The sequence below is a fragment of the Pezoporus occidentalis genome, unplaced genomic scaffold, assembly GCF_034315485.1.
Source record: "Pezoporus occidentalis ecotype Australia unplaced genomic scaffold, CSIRO_AGI_Poc_V1 ctg13, whole genome shotgun sequence".
Classification (NCBI taxonomy): domain Eukaryota; kingdom Metazoa; phylum Chordata; class Aves; order Psittaciformes; family Psittacidae; genus Pezoporus; species Pezoporus occidentalis.
Window position 1 is genome coordinate 9272304 of NW_026913103.1, and position 20865 is coordinate 9293168.

Consider the following 20865-nt stretch of genomic DNA (forward strand, 5'->3'; position numbering starts at 1 on the left):
CCAGGGGTCCATCTGGGAACCTAAAAAAGGAGGTTTTGGTAGCACCTCCATCCATGGTAGAGCCATTGTTCAATTTCTGCAGTACTCTCAGAAAGACACAGTGGTACAATAACAGAAGCTCGCCAGCTATGATTTAAAAGCTAGGAAATGGCTAGCTTTTAAATAATAGTCCCCATTATTGCCAATAGGTTGTTACCACTGGAAGCCCTTCTCCTTCACACTTCTAGGCAAACACTATGGCTTCAGCTTGGAGGGTAACAACAAGCTGTACTGAGACCTCCAGCATCGCCCTTGCAGAACTATCTTTTTTCTGGCTGCAAGACTTCCCAGGTTTGAATGTCCTGGTGGGGTATCGTGCTGACAGCTCCTAATTATGCTGATAGCTGATTTACCAGTTTGTGCTCATTTAAGAGCCAGAAGTCACGGAAGGCCAGGGAGGATCCCCCTCTGAACAAGCTTTGCAGATGAAGTGTCATCTCTTTGGCAGAGCCTTTCAGAGGAGAGGAGCAGCACCTATCCAGTTCCCCCGGTCAAACAGCCCTAGTCCCATTGCAGGCCCCATGAGCCCTTGGTTCTTTCTCATCCTTCCAGATATCCTCTTTATGCCTCTGGGTGTTTTTGCAGCTACCTGTGCTGTGACAACATCTCTGTTTTCCACTTTGTCCAGGGCCCAGATGCACTCACCAGCTCCACATCCACCCTTTTTAATCTGTTTGGAAAGTAGATTTTGTTTTACATTTATAGCACAGGCAGCAAAAGAAACAAAGATATTTATATAGCAAACAACCTACACATTTATTTACTTGCAGATTAACATACTTCTCTCCACAGGCTAAGTTAGATAAGTTTTTCGATTAAGGTATTATTGGCTCTGATTTACCTTTTTTTTTTTTTCAATCAAGCAGACCAGGCTATTTGCTACCCTGGGGAACAATTGCTACCTGCCCTGCTGTTTCTCTTTTTCCTTTTAGTTTTTATTTTGAAATACCCATTTGAATACCCATTTCAAACTAGTAGGAGCTTTTAAATGGGGGCCTACACAGCAAAACACTCTTTTGGACTGTGCTTCTTGGGTTGGGTCCTGTGCTGCTTCTGTCTCTGTGTGTCTTTCCTGTAGGAGAAGAATTTGAAGCCAAGCACATAAATTGAAAAATACTATTCGGGAAGGATTTATGATCTTGTTTCATCAGGGATCCTTTATGTGGAATTGTTCCATGCCTGAAAGCACTGACTTAGAGATAGCATGGAAATTGCCAGGATAATTCCACTATTTTGTGTTTCACAGGATTGAACGTCCTGTACCTTGCTTCAAGTATTTTGTTGATGAAAATCTTTATATTTTCTTCTAGAGTTTTGTAGACAATTGAGCTGTAACTGTCTTCCTGAATTGCAAACATGCAGTGACTGCCAGTCAAATAGGTAATATCTTAGTTTTGAAATGGACAGCTTCCCATTAACATCACCATGTTCTTGCAGTAATACTTTTGAGTAGCAGCATTTCTCGTATGTGTGAAGTTTCACATGAGAGGAAATACTTGAGGCTTAGCAAACTTGCATCCGTGCTGTGGTTTAACTTCATGTCCCAAAATATCCAAGGGTGCTAAACCAAAGTTGGCTGCCCACTGAGATCTGGTCATGGGAATGAGCGATGGTAACACACAGGCACGATTCACACATTCATACGGTCATAATAAAATAATAAAAAATAACTTAATTTTGATACATTTACCCAGTCACCTCATTAATAGCACTGAAATAACAAAGTGCTTCTCACTGCTGAAGTAGGTTAGGTTCAGTAGTTAGCACCCGATTTGGAAATTGAGTGAGGTCTGAAATGGGTCACACATACTTTTAGTAGATATTTTCCAACTGATTCTGCCAAACTTCTGAGGGCCAGAGCAGCACTTGCTTGCTCCTGCTGGAGTGAAGTTGTCCAGCTGGATATGTCCAGGCACCCAGCTTTCTGATGCTGCTCACTGTGATAGCTGTTGCTGTGTGGCTGCTCAGATGATTTTCTGTGTGATTCAAGTTTCCTAGAGTTGTGAAAGTCAAGTATCCACCTCTCTTTTTGCTGAGAGTAATGACTTTGTAGCTGTTATGTTTCATAGGCTAGCACAGACCAGCCAAGCAGTCTTACACAGCTGTAAATATTTGATCAAGCTGTGTTGCACAGTGTGAGTGTGAATTCCATGCTGTTAGAGACAGCTAAAAGTCAAATCGGTCATTATCTTCTTGAATTAAAAGCCCAGATCATCACTGGGTTTTGTCTCTGGACTGAAACACAGATCTGAAAATCCTGTATAATTTGACAAATTATGTATATGGGGTTGATACAGGTAGAGCACTCACCTGCGTTACAATTGCACTTTCCTGCTGTACACATGTAAGCATTTCTCTGGGCTGCATTTCACGCAGTGTGTGCTTGCTGAGTCTTGGGAGAGCTTTCAGGGGTATTAAAACACACAGTGTTCCTCTGAAGAACAGCGATCATCTTGTTCATATTTGCATTCTCCCATGGGTCCTTGAAAAAGCATGAGACACAGGGAGGGGGAGGTCTATTTGCTAGTAGCTGTTTGAGCCTTTTGCAATTAGGAAACTTGTGATCTCCTTCTGTGAATGTTTTCCAGCTGTGTCAGGTAATGCACGAACACAAAACAAGCGCCCCTCTTACAATGAAGAACAAAACAAACCAAAGAAAAGGAATAAATAGGAAATTATTCTATGACTCTATTATTCTAGTACAAGAAGTAGTTATTGAAAGTCATTGCAATTTGCTTGGAGCCCAGTGTTAGGTCTCCAACGGTTGGGCTGCGCAGCTTGGCTGAGCTTCAATGGGATCTGGGGGAGTCCAAAATGTTGTGTTCTGTCTATGGCCAGGTACTACAATCCTAATTGCTCCCACTTGTGGAGAAGTTTGGAACCAGAAACTGGGGAATCGTCTACATGCGATTTTTCTTACCATTATTAAAGAGGTAAAACAAGCCCTGCATTTAACCTCTTGGATTTTCACAGTCTGTCCTGAAGAGTTTGAGGCAAACACAAGACTTTCTTTTCTCTGTAGTAGATACGGAAGTGTCTGTGAAAGAGGGAGAAGTCTTCCGTTAACAGCAGAAGTACCAAATCTGCTTTGAAACCTTCTCATATTAAATGGCATTTGCCACTTAGTGTAGTCCAATTGTCTCTTTGAAAAGAATACCATATTTAGTGTCAAAATATCGGTTTTCTGTAACTGTTGTTTATTGGCTCTAGCTTATGATTTAACATACTAAGCTTAAAAGGAAATGCATGCTAAAAAGAGTAAAACTTTTTTTATTTTCCTGAGTATTTGATAATAGAAGAACTATTTCCAAATGCTTGGATTAAGGGGGGGGGGGGGGGGGGTTGGGGGAAGGGAGGAAAATATTTACCATATGTCATACAGGTGGGAAAACGAAAACCAGATCGGCCACATACAAGGAGTTTAGGCACAGGTTGCTTTGAGGCAAGTTGGATCTGTGGCTGGGATTTACTGCTGGTGTTATTACTAACTTTCTTAGCTTGCTGTCAAAAAGCAGTTCATGGGTGTTTGGAAACCTATAATCGCACCATTTCTGTTAACTGCTCCTGTTAGTAAGTGCTAGCAGAGAACCCTGCCCATTGCTGCTGAAAAGCAGCCAAAAGAAAAGTGAGAATAGGTGAGAACATCCTGGCCAAGCCATAGGGGCCGCCAAGCTCAAGCAGGGAGCTGAGCTCGAGGCTCATACTGAGGTAATGTTTTGCATTACCAGGAAAACTTAAATCTAGAGTACGGGAAAGCCTGGATACGAGGTTCATGGGAGAAGTAAGGACTTGGACCGATCACAGTAGTATATTTGAAGAAAAAACTCATGAGGGTCCCTGGTTTCTAGACAAATTTGCTTCATGTGCTTTGGGGTTTTGTCTGCATCCCTTAGGCACTGTAGATGCCCACCACAGCCAATAGATACCTGGGAACTGTTGAGAGCATAAAATTAATTATTAATATATTATCAGATAGGAGAGAAAACATTACTGAAGTGTCTTCTACACCTTATTAAGGAGTGTAGCTTTTCTTAATCCCTTTTTTTTTTTTTTTTTTATTTTCTGGTTGCTGAAGGAATTTTCTAGGGGAAAATGCTATTATTCTGTTTCCTTCATAGTTTGGGAAATTCAGCAAATGTGCCTAGAGCTAAGTGCAGGCTCTTTCCCAACCTATTCAGATGTGACAGAGCTTTTTCATACCCTGCATCTGAAACCCAGGCTGTGTCACACTGAAGATGATCCTGTAGCTTTCCCTCATGGACAGTATACTATGGCATTCATCATATTCTTCTGTTCACACTCACTACCACTTTGCAAGGCTTGTGACCTGGGGACAAGCATCTCATTGCTCCCCATGGCTGTATCCACCTTGGCTGTCCCTTGCCAGTGCTTCTGCCTGGGCATCAGAGGGGGGTTGGAAAACCCAGGGATTCAGAGTGGTTTCTGAGCAGCCAGAGCCAGGTGATGGAGAGAAAACAGAGTTTGCATCCTTGGCTAAAGCAGCTTCCTGAAAGTGAGTAACAACGAGTTGTATCCTCCTCCTATGCTTTCCAAGTGCCCCCAGGTATGAGCAGCTCAGTATAGGAATGGGGAGCTCAGGGGTCTCCATCTCATGCAGTTGTGCTCTAGGACTTCCAGCTGCAAGAGAGCATGTAATAATGTAATGGGAACACCAGCAAGAAGCAAATAATAGAGCTGTTACTGTACAATCTTTGGAGCTTGAACTTTGACTGTAAAATGTAAAAGTAGGTTAAAAATGCAGAGGCCAGCATTTTCTCATCTTTTGGTTCAATTTTTACAGCACAGCTTAATTTGATCTCTTCTTTGTTTGATAGTGTATAGCACATTCTAATAAAATATTTAATAAGACATTCCCCTGAGGTTAAGAGCCACAGTAAAATAGTCCTTATTTATGGTTAGATTTATACCAGAGAATCTTGCAAGCAGCACACAGTGAGCTGTGTGACAATTTTAATGTGAGGGTGCCATTTTCATCATCAAAATGCCCATTATTTCATAAACAAGCTATTGTTTTCTAACCATGCACACAAGGGGCATTATTCAAGAGGGAAAAAATATAGAGTTATTTAAGAAATGGTACCCTGGGTGCGTGTAGTATCTTTTCTGTGAGTTTAATACATGATACTATTGATACCATAGTCTATTTTTAGAAAAATGTGTTTTCTCTGGAAGTAGCTTATAAAATTATATTTTTTAAAATGTTATCTTCAGCAGGCAAAGCATGGAAGTAATTTTATTTTTACTATTTTAAGAGTAATGTTTTTACATTGATGATTCAACAAATACCTTAATGGATTCTTTAACTTTTAAATAATTCCACTATCTAGTACAGCAGTACCAATGCTGATATAATTTTGGGCCATATTAGATAGACTACTCTAAGCTGTTCCATGAGGAAAGAAATCCTGCTTGTATGGTTCAATCTGTGTGCAGTACAAGACTGAACAGTACTGCCTGATCTTGAAAATCACTCTGAAAATTGGTAAGTCTGAATTTTCACTTATACTATAATGTTTTTTGGCAGATAGAGGTAAAAAAAAAAAAACAACAAACCAGCAAAACTAAATATTGGATGTCATAGGGCCAAAAGGAGCTTGAAACGTACAATGTGTGTAAAAGTAGACCTTGGACAGCGAAGCCAGATGATGGTAAGACAATCATCAGCAAGCCATGCCCATTGATAAGTGCCGCAGCCTGGCAATCCACCCATGCCTAACATGATGGAGTTAAATTGCCAACATTTCCTTGATGGTTCCATGCATTTTTGCTCTGAAGCATCAACACACAGAGATCTAGGTAGTCATTGCTTCTTGAAGAACCAACATTGTCTTCAGAGATGTCCCTGGACAATTGACTGCTAGTAGATCTCTAAGATGGTGTCTCTACCTAATTTCTTTGGTCCCTCAAAATTTGTATTCAATTTCTATTACATGCCTGTCAGGTGTGCTAGAAAATGATACCCCAAACTTTTGATTTTGACAGCTCATTTAGGCATAAGTTTCCCTTGAAGATATTTCAAGGACGTTTTTGGTTCTTCCTTATAAATTTGGGCAGGTATGTTGACACAGTTGTCTGCTTCCAGTCACCCTCCAGTGTTAAACTTGTGTCAGCGTTTGTCCTCAGATTCGTTATCCTTTGTGCCAAATTCACAAGTGTGTGTGGATGTAGCCAGCACCTTTGGAAAGAACTGGAATGCTTCTGTTCATATAGAGATCCCTACACCTTCACCTGCAGACTCTTTCCCCAAATCAGTGTCATACAGGCAAAGATAAATGCTTCCCATGACTACAAAAAACTTGCATTTTCCTGACATTTCAGGTGCCAGATAGAACGTAGGTGAGGAGAAAGCCTTGTCTTCTGGTGCTGATGGGGATCAAATGTGAGCTTTGTTCTCCTATTGCCACCCGCAAACTCTGTTAATATCCTCATATGTAGGAAATATTTAGCATCAGCTATTTTTTGTTTTTTGTTTGTTTTTTTTTTTACTGGCTCCTACTTCAGTTACTAGAGAACATTGCTCTTATATGTACTGCTTCTGGGACTACACCAAGTAAAGGGTCTAAGTTTGGCTGGGAGAGAAGTCCTGCTGGTGAACTTCAGTTGGACCAGCCCTTTTGCTCTTCTGCTCTTGAGATTTCTCAGAGCAGTGAGTCCTTCCAGGTTGCCCACATATAGAGCAAAGATCTCAGTCAGTTCCTGTTTTCTTATCACTCTCCAGAACTGTGACTTTGCTGGGGCTTTCAACTGTCCCAGTATCCCTTGAATGGGATTTTTCTCATTTTCCCCTAGTCCTGTGGTGCCTGATCACTGTTCATAGCAGTGGGCCACTCATCCCCAGAGGAAACTGCTCCTGGAAGCCCTGGGTAAGAGGAGACACAGGCTGCACTTCCAGACTGCTCTGGCTAACTGTGCTCCATGGAGGAGCCAGGTCACAACATCTCCTGAAGTCCAGAATGGCATTTCCATTGTGATTTGCATTCTGCATTTTTACAGCATCATGTAAGTGGCACATTCATGCTCTTCAAGGAGGCTGCAGAAACTTCTATGTTATTGTGGAGAGCAATAAAATGTTGTTTGATATCCCTCCTCCCAGCTCTCAGCAATTAAACTTCTTTCCTCTTTGCCAATGTTAAATAGTTTGGCAGAGTTTTGGCAGAGTAGCATGTTGTCTGAAATCTGTTCATCCAGTTTTTCTCTCGTTCTTTGCAACAAAATTGAGGAAGATGCACAATACCGTCAAGAAGCACTTGAGCAGAGTTAACACAGAGTAAGGGAAGACCACTGGAACACTGCAGAGCTGCAGTAGTTGTGTAGATGTGCTAATCCACTCTGTTTCTAGCTGATGCTTTCTCTTGATGTTCTCAAAAAACTGAGCACATGCTTTTCTTGGAGCTTCAGAGCTAACAGGCGAAGACTCTCAGGGGAGGTAGTTAACTGCTTTCCTTCAGTAGAGGAGCCAGGACCAAATAGAAACCTCTGCAGAAGCAGTATGGAAGCTGGAGAGAGAGCACATTCTCCCTGTCGTGAGCTAATGACAGTGAGGCAGAAGGGGAGAGAAATTTACTGCTAACAAGCAGAGCCATCCTTCCTCTGAGCTCCCAGTTTTAGCCCCATGCATCTCCTCACTGCCACCATGAAAGAGTGTGGGGGTCGGATCCCTCTCTCCCTGTCCCAACAGCGCATGGTCAAACCAGCACCCACCATGAGACACCCTGCTCCCTGCATGCTCCTTGAAAATGAGTTATAAAAGACCATCCAGAATTCTTCTGATTTAAGGACATCAAATTCAGTTACTGTAAATTCTGGCATGCCTAATTTTGCTATTTCAATCAATTCCCAGCAGAAATTAAGCAGATGAGCTGGGATTCAGATGTTTGATGTTAATGGGATTGCTCGGGTATTGAAGCAATGACAAAATGGAAAGTTATTCCTAGCAGAAAAAGTAGTTAGTCCCTTTCACATCTTCAATTGACACTAGTATTAGTATCAGTTCTTCTCTGCTGGGAATATTACATTTTAACAAGGTTCACTATAATATAATCCTTTCTCAGCAGCGATCAGGAGAGAGAAGGCCTCTCCAAATCATTGGCTTGCTGTCTTGAGATTTTTAGCATTTAGGCCTCACACTTGTCAGGGGATACTTTGCATTGACTTCAGCACCTGAACAGTTCCAGTTTCCAGTACTCAAGTGTCTGGAAATCAACTCTTTTTTTTAAACTTAGTTTTAACTCTCTCCCTCCCTCCCTCCCCCTCCCAGCTTTTTGGGGGGCAAGAATCTGCAGAGAAAATGAGCACTATTTCCAAGCTATGAGGTATTATTACAAGTGAAGTTAAAATCCTCAGGGTGGAGAAACATGTCAAAATAATCTGGCAAAGCTGTGAAACTAGGGTCTCGGGGAGAAAGGGCAGCTCCACTGTGCTGCTTTCAGCTTAACAGGAAACCATGTTAGCTCTGGGTCTCAGCTCCTGCAGGTTGTACAAATTCTGAGCAGAGCACCCCTTCTAAGGCTGTTTCCAAAGGTGTAAAGCTATCAAACTGCAAACTCTTCAGGTGCAAAATACTCTGTGCAAAATACTAGGGCAGGTGTCCTAATGCATGGTATTATTGGGGAGTATAATAGAGCTTGGTGCAGTCTATGCCATGTGGTTTTCCCAAGCCGAGGACATCCTTCCTCCACACCATCATTCATGGCTTAACATCACAGCCAGTTCCCCTGTGCAGAGGTCACACCTTTGCTTTCTAACCCTGGTTCTCCATCTTCCATTTCACCATCTATAATCCAAAAATCCCATCTCAAATGTAACACCATGTGTTTGAGATTGTTGAAACATGGTTAAGGAGATTGAGATGTACAACTGTGTGACTAAATCCCCTAGATAGGTTTGATAATCGGTCTTTATGCACAGCTCCAAGTTATTTTGAATGGAGGAGTGCTGAAAATAACCAGAAAATAAATAAATAAATAAACTGTAAGTGACCTCCTTTCCTGTGCTTCCAGATTGGGATATCGTGTGGGTAAACAACTTTGAATAAAGCTGTTCTAAATTAAATAAATCACTGGCTTTGGTGGGTATAATACAAGGCAGGCAATAAGAGCTATTTAAAATCCTATCGAGATGTTAAAGTCCTTGTCCTGAATGCAGGGGGACTTTTGTGCATTGCCTCCAGCAGCACACCTGGATATGGCAGCTGTCTTGCAGACCACCGTACCCTGATGTGGCCTGTTTCATGCCTACCTGCACTTGCCATTCAGACATCCAGGGCAGATTGCCAGCTCCCTGCTCAAGGGACATACTGCGGTGCAGTGGGGTAAAATTAAATCTCTGTTTTTACAGTGAGACAAAGCTTACAGCTGGACAACAGCTTCAGCTTCCAAGGCCTCCAGAAGGGTTACGAAGTTTGGCTTTTTTGAAGGACTCCCAAAAACTGTTGGGTTCAGCAGGGAAGCTGTGCTGCCTCTGCAAAAGCAAAGGGCTCCTTGTGGAGACATTTGCTACTGTCTGCTTTAGCATGCAGCCAGCCTACTTGTCGTATGGCCTTGGCTGAAAATGAAAAGGCATGTTTGAAGTCAGTGGTACTGAATACCTTAACTTCATTATTTGAAGCATTTGTGATAGTTGTATTGTAACCCTAATTTCTACTGATGTGATTTTTGGAAATGGTTAACAATTACAGGTCAGCTTTGAGATGTAAGCATCTTAGCATTTGTTGTAAAAGCTTGTTAAGAGTAATCTGTGTCTTATTTACCCTGTCACTGTATCATTTCATGTGCTAATGCACTGGGAATGTCAAACTGTGCTGACAACAGCAGAGCTTTCCTTCTACTCATTTTTATTCCTGTGCAAATATAATTAAGGCAAGAAGTGCCTTAGGGGTGCCTGATCACATGCATGCATTAAATTAGCTCCCTTTTTGCCTCCTAAGGCAAGCAGACCCAGCACTGCAAGGTCTCTGGGAAAGACCCATGTCTTGTGTCTGTTAGGACAGCATCTTGCATGCTTGGTCTCTGAGCCCTTACCCATGCTGGCTGTATGCAGGCAATTGTTAAGGGTGATTAAGTGGGAAACAGATACACGTTTCACCTTCAGCATGGGAACAGCCCCAGCAGCTGCCTCTGGAATTACTGTCATATTTCACATTAGGCTTGTGCTTCCGACTTCTGAATTTAGGTTTATATTGCAGCAAGACTCCAACAAACATGGAGTCTTTGGAAAACTGGAACTGGGGGCTTTGGGAGTTATTCTTCCAGAATTTGGGGGGAAATGGAAATCTTTCCACCAGCTGCCGAGACTTTTGTATTAGACCTCTGAAACGTAGGCCTCTGTATGGAGCTATATCAAGAGGATGTGTCTGAATGTCTGTGAAGTGGAGGCAGTGTGACAGCAAAGCTTCCATGTAGCACAGGAAGAGTATACAAGGGCACACTGAAGACATCTGGGATACAGGGGAGGACGATCTTTGGGCAGAATTATATCTTAAAAACAATTTTGAAATTCTGCTGGTCATTCTTTAAAGGCCACAGGGAACTAGCAGTATTTGATGGGGCTCTACCTGGGCATGAGGCACCCAAAGGATAACTTCATCCATCTGCTGAAGGCTTCAGTGTGGTTAGAGGCCCAGACACTCTGACAAAGGGTGACTTGATCCCAGACTACCGAACAAGCAATCACTTGAGTTACTCTCACCATACAGATGGAGTAATTTAGGCAGTGACCCACGTGTGCCGATGATCCCTACAAACCAGACTGCTTTTGATTCAGTACCCAAGAGTGGTTTCAGATGCCTGGTATAAGACCTTTTCAGATAAGGAGTCTACAGGAACTTGGCCAAACCACTCCATCACTACATCATATAATTTGATACGTATAATTTGAAGCATATAATTTGACACTGTGTAATCCATCAGAGTTCATCTGTCTCAACTGAAAATGACCTTGTACATGAATAGATGAAATTCTAATTCTGTCCCATTTTCTAGTTCCACTGTTCCCATAAATTAAATGTGGTGAGTAGAAGACTGGGAGAATATATAAATGAAATGAATCAACTCTCTGCCCTTTTAGACTGACAGAAGACTGTATCAGACTGCAACTAAAAAGTGGTCATAACTTGCAAGTCATAAAAGATCCTGTGGTGAACACAATTAGAAAAAGATATTTAACAGTATATTGTCTATGTATGTTGGAGCTGCAGGCACACACTGAAGTGTCAATAACTTGAAGCAAGAATGGCTGCTGTTGTTGCTCTTTTTTGATTCATTTCCAGACTACTCCAACTTCTTGTGCAAAATAGTTTCAACAGCTTCCAGCTTTGAGGAAATAAGCAGGCAAAATTTACCGCTATAAACACATTCAAGAGGAGGACAGTGTAATTCTCTGCACTAATCACTGACAGCCTACTGTGAATTGTCAGTATCACTGAGGGATGTACATGGTGTCTGAAAAAAACATCGGGGTTCTGTTCTTTACGTGGCTTTTTTCACACTAGTTTCACAGTTTTAAGCAGAGTATCGGGTACAGTTGTCTTGCAACAGTTTCAGCAGAGAGGTGGTCTGGAATAACGAGTCAACATGACAATGCTGCACAGGGGTGCAGGGGTGAAGATAAGAGAAGCCATAGTAAGAACAGTAGTATAGCAGCATCATTAACCTTCTTTTTTTTTTCCTTTTCTGCACTAAATTTTCCACAGACAAGAGCGTTGGTAATTTTAACTTTGATTGAGAACTGCTATTATCCACTCACAGCATGTGGGAGCAAACAGGCACTTGGATCAATCACAAAAAAGAAAACCGCTTAGCATGCTGCTTTCCTCAGTAACACCTTTTTCTGAAGGTACAGGCTGAGAGCTGTAGGGAGAGTGCTTCTGAAGAGAAAAGCAAGGTTGCAACAGCCCACTGAAGCGTGCTCAAGGTCAGCCCCTCTCATAGAAGACCAAGAGGTCACGTTTGACTTAGAAGGTATTCTCATATGTTTAAAAAATTTAAGTAATTAAATAATTCAGTGAATGAAAGCCATCAGGATTCTAATGCAGTGTTAATGAGGTCTTTCAGGAATCATGAAGATCAGTTTCCTCAGTGACATAGCGGGAGCCGTTAGCAAGCTCATCCAAGAGTAATCATCCATCAAAGGTGAGTGCCTGCACATCCATGATGCAGAGGAGCTTGAAGAGCAGGACAAACATTCCTGCTTGCAGTGGCTGCAGTGGGACTCCCCTAAATTGCCTCATTTTCCTCCTGCAGGCACTCAGCCCAGGGCTGTGTTTGCTACCTCTCAGCACTGGATGAAGTGGGCTGACTCCACCAGCGTGAGTATGCAGGAGGTCATCTTCTCCACAGCCAGCGCTGCTTCAGGTGAGAGGAAACTCAAACTGATGTGAAACATGGAGTACCTCTCACATGCTCATTGAGAAGAAGACTTGCTGGACAGCCTCCATGAAATCAACACTGTTTTGGATTGGCATTTCATACTGAGCATGCCAGCAGTGCTACCATGGCAAAAGACAAGCAAGAGTAAGGGCTACAGCTGCTCCTCTGACATTGCTGGTACAGTTTCTAGAATAAATTTCCAGCTCCTACTAACTCCTGCTTCTACACCAAGGAAAGGACCTGAACTGGAGGAGGTTTGGCACTTCATCTGTGATGTGTAGAATCCAGCAACAAATTATTCCACTATGAAGGTCTAATACAGTTAATAGAGCATATAAAGCTGTCTACTGTGTTTCATCATATTTAATTTGCTGCAGCAACCTGCAGCCATCCAAGTTGTTTCATTCTCCCTTTTATAACCCTCCGATGCTCTGAGAGATGCTCTCCCAGCTGATGAGTCCCTGTGTCACCAGCACCTCTGCATCAACAGAGCACTGCAATGCCTTCAGAGCATTCAGCTGCTTCTTACCCTCCAGCATGGCCCCAAGACACATCATCCTGTCATGCTTTGTGGTTTATGAGTGATGTGGTTCACTGCCCCAGCAGCCTCCTGTGCTGCCTGTACCCTGTGATAGTGCTTAGCGAGAGAGCAGTGACCTGCTGGTCTCCCCCAACCATGGGATGGTAGAACTTTGCTTCTCACAGGGGCTGGGACATTACAGAATCCAGCCTATGCCTCAAAGCCTTTGGTCAGATGGGGTCACGCGCCACAGCATGTGGCATATGGCTGTGATAAAACATGGATGTTGGGATGAAGGTTAGCCACCTGCAAGCATGTTGTGCCATGTGAGGGATCATGAGAAATTATTATTCAGGAAATTGCAGGGGCTGTTGGGAAAGAGAACAGCTGAGACTTTACCATTGCCACCAAGGATGCTGCAGCTGGAGACAAGGGAGAACAGGGGACTGGCAATCAAGAGTCCACCTCTAAATCTCCCCATCTTCTTCCTCAGTGTGTTTGGAGGATGCAGGGCTGGAACAAACTCCAGGCAGAAGGTGGCTGTACTTTGAACTTTCTGGGGCAGTCCTCAGCATGACAGGGCAGACTGTGTTCCCTGAGATCTGGAGCAGATGTGCTGATGAGATGGTACATTTGAGCAAGACCATTGAGAGAATGTGTTGGTTTCTCCCAGTTTCTGCTCAGGCTGTTGATACAATCCCTTTGATAAAAAACAGTGATTCCCTGCCCAGTCCCATTGATCCCCAGCAGGGCTAGAGAACTCTTGTGAAGGACAGCCAGCATTCCCATGGGTCTGGAGTGTGAACAGGGAGAAGTGGGGTTGCCACCAGAAATATCTGGGCACTGCTGCCCAAAATGCTACCTCAGCTGCCCCTATCTCTCCTGCCCTGCATGTAGCCTTTGTGGTCTCAGTCCAGCACAGCTTCCCTGCATTTGCATGACACCAAGCAGCACCCACCACCATCTCTGATGTCCCAGCTTGATTCCACAATAAGAAGGTGATGGGTCACAAAACTGCTAAACATGAGCACACTTTGGTCTAAGGGTGCAGATGAGGGAAATAGGAGTACATAGAGCTAGGGATATTATAGTAATGTATTGCAAGTCCAGCAATGGTGCCTATCAAAGGAACAAAAAATTTCACATAAAGTATTTCCAAAGAACTTTTGCGGTGTCCTAGCCCAGTGATCAGTGCAGTGGTGTGGAAACAATCCTGTAGCACATTTATTTGCGTGGTGGCTGCTCTCACCTGGGCTAGATTAAAAGAATCACATCCCAGCACCAGATAAATGAAAGCTCTGCTTCCCAAGACATGCCCCATAGCTACTCATCTGGAAAGCGGGGAGCCTTCTTATTCCTTTCAATCACTACAAAGCATGCTGCTGGACCTCTGGTAGCTGTTTTTTTCACTTATATTTATTACCATAATTGACATATGAAACACTTTAAAACACTTATTTTACATAAGCTGTGATTTACAGTCATTACCATGAGAGCGTGTCCTGTAGCTAGCCTTAGATGACAGGCATAATTCAAAACTATTTGTTGTTCCCTCTGTGACCTAACCATGAAAAGGGACAGAGTGAATACAGAAATGTGGAAAGAAAGGATGGCAATTTATTTCAGGAGGTGCAGTAGCAAGTTCCAAGAGGTTAAGAAGAAATAAGTCTGACTGTAAAGGTAATGAGCTAGCAAAAAAGGGAGTATGAATATCTGCGAGTGCTGGCTTGCTATGATTTCAGTGATGTGTCACCCCACACAACTGAAGTGGGATGCTCGGGCTTTGCCATAGTGTGGTATTTACCAACCATTTGTCAGGCAGACCAAACCTTCTCTGGGCACACCAGGAAACTGGAATTCATCTCTTCACATATCTGCCATCTTAAAATTAAGAGTCTTGTTTGAAATGCTCATCTATGTACCTGCAAGTAATAGAGGGGAATAGGCAGCTCAGTCAGGTGGATCAGCTAATCCTGAAATGCCGGAAGAATAAATTGCCCTCCAGAGATATTTCTGTCTTGTCTTTGACTACAGAAGGAGTCTAGGCAGCAATTTCAGACTAGAAGCTTAAAAAAGAGTTTGCTAACAGTTGGTAGGAGGATTCCCACCAAATAGTGATGGTAGGGACTATTCAATAAAACTTGCTCCATCCTGAGCCTTTTGAGTGGTTTTAATATTCAGATCAAAGTTGCACATTGCCTACATGATGCTGTGGCTCTCACTGGCCAGAATTCCTGGATGTACATGATCGTGAAGAGCAAGTAGAGCAATGGAAGAAGAAAATGTGGCCTTCAGCCCCACCTGTTCCAGGAGCTTTTTGGGTGACTGGAGAAGATACTTCACCTCTCTGCCCCTTGGCTTGTCCGTATATAAAAAGAAATATTGATGCTGGTTTACACTCAGTCTGGAACCTCAGAGCAATCATTCACTTCAGTGGTGGTGTGTTGAGAAGTGTTTCTGCTCATTAATAGGCACCAATAGACATTTTTCTCTACCGCGTCCCAAGCCTGCATATACAACTTAGTGATGGTTTGGACATCCTCAGAAATTACATTAGAGTGCTGGACCCTGCAAGACCCATCTGTTACCCTGGCCTGAAGATGTTTATGCCCAGACTCACAGACAGACATGCTCTTTATCAGCTACCAGGAAGAATGCCTAGCCCAAGCCGTGTTAAGCCTTCTCTTTGAAGACACCAAATAGAGACCACCCAGTTGTAAAGGTGGCAGAGGCAGATAAACAGGTAAAAGGGAAAATCACCTTTTGGCTACCAGGCTCTGTGTTTCCTGTTACTTTGCACTACTGTCTGGTTATTAATCTGGGAAATAAACTCACACGTACATCCTGGGAATCCAATTCTTCTGTCCCTGCAGTTAAAACTGTCAAAAAGGATTTCCTCTTGGGGGCAAATACTCCTATTTATTTCCTAAGCCATTCCTTTCTATCTGTTCTGTTTTGGTGATTTCTGTATTCCTCATCATGAGTGGCACCATGTCAGCCTAGAAATCAACTCATGTAGTGGTGACACAGAATCGCAGCAGCTCCTTTTCTTACCCCAAGTTCTGGATGTTATGTTGCTACAATGTCCTAGAGGCTCCACTACCTGGAGAAAGAGTATTTACTTTGCAGAAGTTTTGACAGATCAAAAATCACTCAGTAGGTAGCTCTTCAGGACCATCCCATTCAGAAATGAACTCTTGTCTAATTCATGTCACTCAGATCGGTATGTACTTGCTTTGAAGATAGAGAAGAAGTGCTGCCTAGTGGCCAAAATCCACATTTAATGGAGCAGGAGGGGTGTCCGACCTGGCAGCCCATCCAAAAAGGATTCATATTGTTACCTGAGTGGATGCTGCCCATAATCTCTCACTGCAAGCAATGCTGGGATGGGTATCAACTGCAAATCTGATGGGAACCAGAAAGGGAGATAGTTGGTTCGGTTGATACCCTGGAGGGAAGGAATGCCATCCAGAGGGACCTCGACACGCTTGTGAGGTGGGCACATGCCAACCTCATGAAGTTTAACCATGCCAAGTGCAAGGTCCTACACCTGGGTTGGAGCAATCCCAGGCATAGCTACAGGTTGGGCAGAGAAGAGATTCAGAGCAGCCCTGAGGAGAAGGACTTGGGGGTTCTGGTCAATGAGAAAATGGACATGAGCCGGCCTCAGTGTGTGCTTGCAGCCCAGAAAGCCAACCGTATCCTGGGCTGCATCAAAAGGAGTGTGACCAGCAGGTCGAAGGAGGTGATCCTGCCCCTCTACTCTGCTCTTGTGAGACCTCACCTGGAGTATTGTGTGCAGTTCTGGTGTCCTCAACATAAAAAGGACATGGAACTGTTGGAACAAGTCCAGAGGAGGGCCACAAGGATGATCAGGTGACTGGAGCACCTCCTGTATGAAGACAGGCTGAGGAAGTTGGGGCTGTTCAGCCTGGAGAAGAGAAGGCTGCGTGGAGACCTCATAGCAGCCTTCCAGTGTCTGAAGGGGGCCTGTAGGGATGCTGGGGAGGGACTCTTCATTAGGGACTGTAGTGATAGGATAAGGGGTAACGGGTTAAAACTTAAACAGGGGAAGTTTAGATTGGATATAAGGAGGAAATTTTTTCCTGTTAGGGTGGTGAGGACTGGAATAGGTTGCCCAGGGAGGTTGCGAATGCTCCATCCCTGGCAGTGTTCAAGACCAGGTTGGACGAAGCCTTGGCTGACATGGTTTAGTGTGAGGTGTCCCTGCCCATGGCAGGGGGGTTGGAACTAGATGATCTTAAGGTCCTTTGCAACCCTAACTATTCTATGATTCTAAGTTTTCCCACATTGGACAAGGAAGCCTCAAACACCATGTAAGCACTGACGGCTTGCAAACAGCCCTTGCTGGTGTGAACAGGGGTTATGAAACGCCAGCTCCTTTTATTTTGTCATCTCAGGGGCAGGTGAGTCAGCACACTTGTGGTGTTCATGATTAGAAATCAAATCCTCAAATTGTTGAGGATCTTCAGGTCCTCAGGCTTTCAGTAAGTTTTAAGGATAGCATACTAGTTATAGAAATTCAGGGTAATTGTGTATGTGCAAAACATATCTATGCGCATTCTTAGTCCTTGTATGAGTTAGAGAATATATGCTGTTTGAATTTTTTAGAAATGATGAATTTTAAAACATTTTGCTTTGCTGTATTCATCTCTGATCTCATGATAATTTCTATCCAAGCCTGTATCTACCCAAGCTTCTTGAAGTAGATGTCTGGAAAAGCAAGAGGCAGACACTCTCCATCTTCTACCTTCTCATCATCTTCTTTAATTTCTGAGGCAGGGTAAATTAAGGTTTTGTTTGTGCTGATGATTAAAGTACTCTGATTTATTCCAGAAATTAATATTGTTCTTAATGAGAAAAATATATTTCAAATGCGCACCGTAGGTGTGAAATACAACATGACTTTAAAATCAGTCTTCTGCCACAGAGACAGGCACTTGGAGGGAGCGGGGAGTAGGGTGGGCACTGGTTGATTTGATGGTGGCGTTTAGTGACCCTTTCTTTGTTAGCACAATATTAATACCTTTTATTTGTTGTATTAGCTGCCGCAGCAAAACACAACCAAGGGCAGGACAAATGTTCACATAAGCATTTTTCTGGTTAAAAAAAAGGATATGATGTTCTAGTCATCATAGTATGTTATTAGTGTGGACCATAGTCTTCTGCATCGAGTATAACCAATCTACTACAAAAAGGGAAAATAGAAATAGGGTATAAACAGTATATAGCTGAAAAACATGACTTCAAGTAGCATTCTGCTGAGAATTAGAGCCAAATACTGTCCTTTCTCCTACATCCACGCCAACTCCTGTTGTATTAATATACATTACTTCCAGCAGAGTTTGATTCATCATGTTTTATTACACCAGTTAGAAGCTCAATCTTTCTGATGGAAGAACTTCTGTAATTACTCTGTATTTGTGTTGTATTTGTAGGTTAATTATATTGTGCTTATGGGTTTTGACAGCTAATTACCACTAATTCATATAATGACATGTCTGAAATGCTTGATATTCAATTATTTTCATAATGATACATTTTGCTTATCTTGTATTTACATTGTGATAGCTCTAGACACGTAGTTACAGTGTCAGTTATGGGAGCTTAAATGCAACTAAAAGTCTCCAAAAGCAGAGATACGATTTAGTTATCACAGCCAATGGACAAAATTAAACATTTTAGCTTAGGTTGTGTGTATAGTAAGGGTTTCAAGAAAAAGTATGTCTTCATATGAAAGCTTCAGCTAGAACTAGTTATTGCTAAGGCCCTGAAGAATGTAACTACAGTATCACAACAGTGGCTGGGTTACACAGGTAGCCAAAACTTGTCTGGGTGTGCTGTCAGCTCAGTGAGTATTTGGCATTGATCTGTCAGCTCCCATTACTTCCAATACCAACAGCAAAGTTCCAGAAATAAAAGCAAGATATCTCTTTTTCATGTGATTTTTCAGGAGCTATTGACCAAGTTTAACTTGAGATTTTTGTTCATGTCAGGGCCCAATACCCAAGGCCCCACAAGCATTTGCACAAACTCACACTACTATAAATGTACTGCAGCATCCTTGGACCTTCTTCCCATGTGGCAAACTCAGGGTGCATTAGGATACCATGGAGGTCAGAGTTTAGCCAGTCTAATACCTGAATGTCTCTTCATAAGTGTAATTTTCACCCAAGACTTGTGCAAGAAGTGTTTTCTCATTCTAAACAGGAGTCTGTCCTTGACCTTTAGCGTGTTGTACACCATGTGGGCTGTCAGTAATTCATTTCTCCTGCACTTGCAACAGGCACAGTGGCCAGATGGAAATCCCACGCTTGCAGTCCCCAGCAGCAGTCTTATGTCACCAGCCCAGTGCTTTTCACCAAAATGAGACATTTTTCAACGTGAGCAAGGACCTGCAGCACCTTCCGCTACAATGAAACCATTTGTTCAGTCATTGGAAATCTTCCTTTCAAACCAAGTCTGGAGCCATTGTATGAGTCATCTGTTTTATCAGCAAAAAATCGGGCATATATTCACTAATGCTTAATCTGAAATCTTTTGCTCAGAGTGGAAATATTTCCATTGATTTCAAAGGATCTCAGATCAAGCTTCAAGGACTACTGAAGTCTTAGTCTGTCAAATTCGTTCATCTGGGGCATTTATGAATCACAGAGCAGTCACGTAAGAACCAAGTCAGGTGGAGATTAAATAAACCCCACTGATATCGATCTCCTGACACAGAATAGCAGCAAGAAACAAATATTGACTTGAAAAACAATGCATGTACAGTGATATTTAGCTTGTATAAAGTGATAGTCTCCATATAAATACAAATAGCACCATTTCCGCAGAGCTGAATCAGTGATATTCATCAGTAAATATTTGTGTGTCTTTGACATGCCTCTAAGCAGGGAGATGAGAAATCGAGATGGAAGATGCATTTACAGGTGAGAATTCAGTGGAGATTTTTCTCACAGTTTTTGTCAACACATTTGGGAGACCTTGAAAAGCAGATCCTTCCTTTTGTAGTTAGTGATTTAAATGCAAAACAGCAAAACCATAACAGACCACAGCGTGATAGGTTCTTGCCAGTAGTTTCCTGACCCTGGCACTCATGCTGTGTTACACTGCAGGGCTTCAAGCCTGAAAACACTCCTCAGAAAGACCTGAAGTAGCTAATTTAGGAGTTTCATACTCATATTCCGAAAGGATTTATTCACCCGGGAGCTAATGTTCCACTGTCTTTCTGTGAGAATTAGGGATTTTATGAACCAGGGTTTCTTTTTTGGTGGGAGCTAAGTGACTTAAGCATCTTTAATAGTGTAACACCTGTGTAACAAGCTTTTTGCTCTGTATGAGGAACAACAGCACTGGTCATCAGTATGAGTGCACAGGCTTAGACTCTTTGGGTAGGCAAGAGAAGATTGAGGGTCTGACTGATGACAACAAAGGTCTTTAAAACCACAGGTGACACAGGAAGGGTGTCTGAGCAATAACCATTCACCATAGGGAATGAGTATTCTCTACAAGTTCCACTCTTAAAAACATATTTAGGTTCCCTTTAGGCCATAAAACAGTAAAGTAGGATTTCAGTCGTGTGCCTAGAGATAGGCCCAGTTCATCACCAGGTTACAGTACTGCTGAATTTCTAGTGCAGACTCAGCAGTAAGGCATCAGGGGCTGCAGGGCAAATCAATCCCGTTGTCTTTACACAGTCTCCCACTCACAAAGCTGCATTCCCCCCCGCCCCCCGCCGCCGAGCCGTTAATAAGTGAGGAATTGGACCATGCCTCCTGCAGGGCCTGTGTGCAGTATGTGGAGGGTTAGGCTTCAACTCAAAGAGTGTAAAAATAAGGGTTGCCAACTGGGGAGAAAACCCAACTGTTTCTTCAGCAACTTTTTCTAGTTATATCAGAT

At 42.8% G+C, this 20865-nt stretch overlaps 1 long non-coding RNA gene across 1 annotated transcript; it reads left to right on the top strand.

Moving 5' to 3' along the window:
* Window positions 1–9450: 9450 nt before the first annotated feature.
* LOC134158422 (uncharacterized) lies at window positions 9451–12764 on the top strand. Its single transcript, XR_009962760.1, has 3 exons — window positions 9451–12017; window positions 12111–12188; window positions 12300–12764. It is a non-coding gene; the product is annotated as an uncharacterized LOC134158422 (long non-coding RNA).
* Window positions 12765–20865: the final 8101 nt, after the last annotated feature.